This window comes from Capsicum annuum, chromosome 8 (assembly GCF_002878395.1).
Source record: "Capsicum annuum cultivar UCD-10X-F1 chromosome 8, UCD10Xv1.1, whole genome shotgun sequence".
Classification (NCBI taxonomy): Eukaryota; Viridiplantae; Streptophyta; class Magnoliopsida; order Solanales; family Solanaceae; genus Capsicum; species Capsicum annuum.
In genome coordinates, this window is record NC_061118.1 from 107,440,535 (window position 1) to 107,446,534 (window position 6,000).

Sequence of the window (6,000 nt, forward strand, 5' to 3'; positions counted from 1 at the left end):
GTGGTATAATGGTCTTTGGAATTGGTTTTGGTTATATTATGCCCTCAAGGTGTTTGATAAAATGCTTAGAAAGATATATTCATTGCGTCGACTTCTTTCAATGGAACTCTTGTATGATTTAAACTGGACAAAGGATTTATACATGGTTTAAATAGTTTAAAAAGGCTAAAGGTTAAATGGTTATGCATATAGAGAATATGGAAGTCTCGCAAATGGAATTTAATATGGTAATTGGAAGGGCACCTAAGGTCCTCTTAACGTAAATGGTTTGTCTATAGATATTACTTGTCAGTAAGGGGTAGTATGAAGATACCACCAATATTGGCCTTGGTTAATAAATGCTAAATGAATTGTTTGGACATGGTTTTAATTGGTCAATAATGGTAGGGTGTGTAGCTAAGTCGTGGAAAGTGGCGGTCCCGAGGGGAACAAAACCAGAAACTAATATTTGCTGATATGAGGGGTCTTAATGACCATGTACGTGCGTCATATTTTATATTGGGGGATGCACTACTCATCCCATGGGATATTTCCTGGTCGTGCGTCTACAAGTACTGTGGCACTTTCAGCATGGGGAGTTGAACCTATATGGACCGTGGGTGGTTAAGACGGCAAATCTACATAGCCAGGTAAATGTTTTAAAAGCATGCTAAACCCGATCCCATTTTATGGAACTTATATATGTATGGTTGTATACATTGTGGATGGTTTTACCTGGTTTTATGACTGTCATTATTTTATCCTTATCCTAATATTCATGCTAGCAGTCACTCGCTAGCCCCATCTATTGTAGTTGTATACCCATGCTATGTAGGAACTGGCCATTCTAATCCTTCTATTTAGAATGCGGATTTGGTATCAACATTTAAACTGAAGTGGTGAGCTTTCATCCTTTCAGATGGTATTATTTCATGTTATGGATTTCTTTAGACAATTTTTGTAAAACCCTAATTTTCTAAACCGGAATACTACACGATGCCCATGACCCCGAAAGACCACAACCTAACCCACGACTGATATTTATACCTGAGCACTGAATAACCATACTGTAAAATATGCAAAAACATAATACTGTAAGGCGATAAGGTTTAAATTTGAATAAACATCTGATAAAATAATGTCTAAAAATGGTATAACAATACCAACACAAATCTAAAATAACTGTCTGACATGCTGTAGTCTGAAATCCTCTAACTGTACTGAATAAGGAGTTGAAGAAAAATGTCTCCAACTAACTCCATCAACTAAAAACTAAAGTGAAATGATAAATAAAGTAATAATCATATCATCCTCAAATGAAAAAGACTCACTGTTGACACTGACTACTTAAATCTGCAATGCTACTGCTGCTCTGAAACTCGTGTCTCTGAACCAATGGTGTAACATTTAAAAAAAATACCATAGCGTAAATGCGTCAGTACGACTGAATGTATTGAGTATACGATTGAGGTAGGCTATATGCAAAGGGTTTATAGGCATGAACAATGCTGACTGATATAAACGTAAGAATACATACATGCACAGATAACTGTAACTGAACTCGTAGTGATACTGACTACTGAGTCTGAATGCTGACACATGAGTTTATTGATACTGAGATACTGAATGATTGAGTTTACTGATATTGATATTTGGGTCACTAATAAGTGAGGAACTGATACTGTATTATGGAATACTGAGAGACTGATATTATATTATTGATAAGTGAATGAACGTTTATGATAGTTCTGATTATGAAGAACTGGTCTGATCAACTGTATCTGACATTCCTTAAACTGAATACTGATAACATGGTTTACCAATATCTAGCATGACTGATAAGTAATTTCTAATAACTAATATAACTAATAACATGAATGATTGTATCTGACAGTCCTGAATCTGATGGAACTATCTGAGTTCCATACTGTATCTGAGTTGACTATATCTGACAGTACTGCAAACTGAAGAACTATCTGAGTTTTATTACTAAGCCTGAATGACTGTATCTGACAGTCTTTATTCTATAACTGAAATGGTGGGAGAATTCATCTAACCGACATGCCTCGAACGTGCTTCAATACCTAAATCAGGATCCAATTTGTACCCTGAGTTGAAGAGTGCCAATACCGTGCCATAGGTAAAGATAAGTTGTGAGTGACCCTCTAATCTGGCAGTGTCCCCATAAGAGAATGACGGGTATCCACCTCATCAACTCTAAAGTTAGTAGTGATGATGTATCAACCTATGCTGGCTACATAGTTTTAGAACACAAGGATTGTTTCTAGGAATCTCACCCTCAATCTGGCAGTATGGATTCCCATCCTTGGGTTCGCTCGGTGCTGAATCCCACTCTCATCTTAATAAAAACTGAACATGAATACTGATCTAAGTTACTGAGTTTTATTGACTGACGAAATACTACTTACGACTGACTGAGTTCATGATATTTCTTAGAATACTGAGTAACTGCATTTTTCCTAAGTCACATAACTGACTGAGTTCTATGAAACATGGCTTGACCGTGGATATCATAAAAACATGACATGGCTCTAGGACACAACTATATTTTTTGAGTACAATTACCCCCAGGACTCGATGGAAGGAAACTGACACAACATAACAATTCTTGATCATTGGACTAAAGTTCATATTTTATAACATCATAACTTGAAGATTTCATACTATACATGGTTCTTGCAAATCCTATACATGAGAGGGATTTCATATAATCAATATGCCATGAGTTCATCAATCTAGTTTCATGATCATCCCATCAACATTCACAACCATATCATGAGCATCTCATACAACATCTTCAATTCAAGACAATAGCATGGAAATTATGTTAAACATGAGCATGGAGCATGGACTAGTCATTTAGGACCTATTATGTCATAAAAGCATAATTTCTAGTCTCTTAGGTATTTTCACAAGCAACTTACATACACATCTTAGATAAAGGTAGATTCATCAAGATTAAAAGTATTCAACTACCAATTTCACATATTTATACATCATATACAACCATGGTTTCACACAAACATACAAAGATCCCATCTTGGGAATCATCCAACTTCAACAACTAAATTCATGGTTCTTAATTTAAAATAGGTTTCTTGATCTTTATGGATGAAACGGATCCACAAATCAACACTATGCATACCTTAGATTAAGAATCCGTGGAAATTTATGATGATCTTGGCTTGAATCTTGAAACCCCCAATTGAACCCTTACTTGTTCTTGATAATCTTGGAGAGAAACTGAGCAAAAGTAGTATATTCTGGTCTCAAATGTCATTAATCCCATATTATGGAGTATATATAGGGGTGGAAGGTGACCAAAATGCCCCTAAAGAAAGAGAAAAAGACGCAGATGTCCCTCTGTTGACTGTCTGACAAGCTAAAGTAAATTGATCATAAATTTTTACTTCAATGTTAAAATTGGATGAAACCAATGGCATTGGAAAGTAGACTCAAATATATTTCCATTGATATATAGTATCTCTCAAAATTCATTGTATATAGGAAGTTATGACATTTGAAGTTGACTAAAATTTTGACCTGAAATGCGCTCGGAATGCGGGAGCATTTCAAACTAGTGAGTCAGCCACTGAAATGAGCCCAAAATGCACCTGGAATGTGTCCAATGCATGCTAGGGGCTTTCCTTATCGCAACGCAACTTGAAAATCCAAAAACGGAGGTCGTAAAAGTCATCAAATAAATTCCCAAAGTTAGGAGGTCTAAAATGAGATTAAGTGTTGAACTTGAATACTTAGAAAAAATTTTATAAGTGTTGGAATCTCTCATGGAGTTTTACGAGCTGAATTTGACATGTAATTTTTACGGGGTCTTACAATATCTCCCCCTTGGTAACATTCATCCTCGAATGAGACTGACTAAGAGGGAAAATAATAAGCTTGACATGAGCTAAACATGAATGAGTAAAACGTGATTTCATGACTGACATGATTGATAAGCTGAATTTATATCATACTTGACATGCATATAATCAACATGCCATGAGTTCATCAATCTAGTTTCATGATCATCCCATCAACATTCACAACCATATCATGAGCATCTCATACAACATCTTCAATTTAAGACAATAGCATGGAAATTATGTTAAACATAAGCATGGAGCATGGACTAGTCATTTAGGACCTATTATGTCATAAAAGCATAATTTCTAGTCTCTTAGGTATTTTCACAAGCAACTTACATACACATCTTAGATAAAGGTAGATTCATCAAGATTAAAAGTATTCAACTACCAATTTCACATATTTATACATCATATACAACCATGGTTTCACACAAACATACAAAGATCCCATCTTGGGAATCATCCAACTTCAACAACTAAATTTATGGTTCTTAATTTAAAATAGGTTTCTTGATCTTTATGGATGAAACGGATCCATAAATCAACACTACGCATACCTTAGATTAAGAATCCGTGGAAATATACGATGATCTTGGCTTGAATCTTGAAACCCCCAATTAAACCCTTGCTTGTTATTGATAATCTTGGAGAGAAACTGAGCAAAAGTAGTATATTCTGGTCTCAAATATCATTAATCCCATGTTATGGAGTATATATAGGGGTGAAAGGTGACCAAATTGCCCCTAAAGAAAGAGAAAAAGATGCAGATGTCCCTCTGTTGACTGTCTGACAGGCTAAAGTAAATTGATCATAAATTTTTACTTCAATGTTAAAATTGGATGAAACCAATGGCATTGGAAAGTAGACTCAAATATATTTCCATTGATATATAGTATCTCTCAAAATTCATTGTATACAGGAAGTTATGATCATTTGAAGTTGACTAAAATTTTGACCTGAAATGCGCTCGAAATGCGGGAGCATTTCAAACTAGTGAGTTAGCCACTGAAATGAGCCCAAAATGCACCTGGAATGTGTCCAATGCGTACTAGGGGCTTTCCTTATCGCAACGCAACTTGAAAATCCAAAAACGGAGGTCGTAAAAGTCATCAAATAAATTCCCAAAGTTAGGAGGTCTAAAATGAGATTAAGTGTTGAACTTGAATACTTAGAAAAATTTTTATAAGTGTTGGAATCTCTCATGGAGTTTTACGAGCTGAATTTGACATGTAATTTTTATGGGGTCTTACAATATCTCCCCCTTGGTAACATTCATCCTCGAATGAGACTGACTAAGAGGGGAAATAATAAGTTTGACATGAGCTGAACATGAATGAGTAAAACATGATTTCATGACTGACATGACTGATAAGCTGAATTTATATCATACTTGACATGCATATCTGATGCATGATTATACAACTGATCTGATACATGAATGGATAACTGAATACGTAATGGTACTTAGTACCAAGCTTGTAATGGGAATGTGAGCATGAATTTGGATACCAAGTTTGGTACTAAAATCTGAACATAAAACTAAATTTGTTCAAGGAAGACTGTTACCCTGAACTGAACATGCTAATGAGCCTGAGATTTATTACCAATTATACCTAAGAAAAAATATGAGAACGTAACTAAGTCTGGAACATGATGCATGAACTAAAAATCATGATCTGAACTGAGTCTGTAACCTGTAACATGGACTGAGTATCGTGAACTAAACTGAGCCATTGAGTATATGGCTTACGACTGAGATTTTAGAGCTAGAGGTTCAACTTATGAGTAACCCTTCCTCAAAACTGGACTCACTAAGAGAAAGAGAGGGACATATTTATGTCATGAAGGTTCGGGGAATAGAGCATATCTCCCCCTTGGGACACTATGTCCCTTGAAGAAGGCTAGACTGAGTTTGCTGAAATATTGAGAAAAACTGAGACGATGAACAAGGCACCTAGGAACTGAATCATGACTGAAACTGAGGCATAATAGATGAACTAGGTTGAGCTTGCATCTACATGTTTGGTTCATCTGAGAATGGTTTCATTCATGAGATTTCAGATAGTGTGAATAGATGAAAAGATAGGAAATCAAACTACATGAACTTGTTTGTTTGAGATTAACACATGCT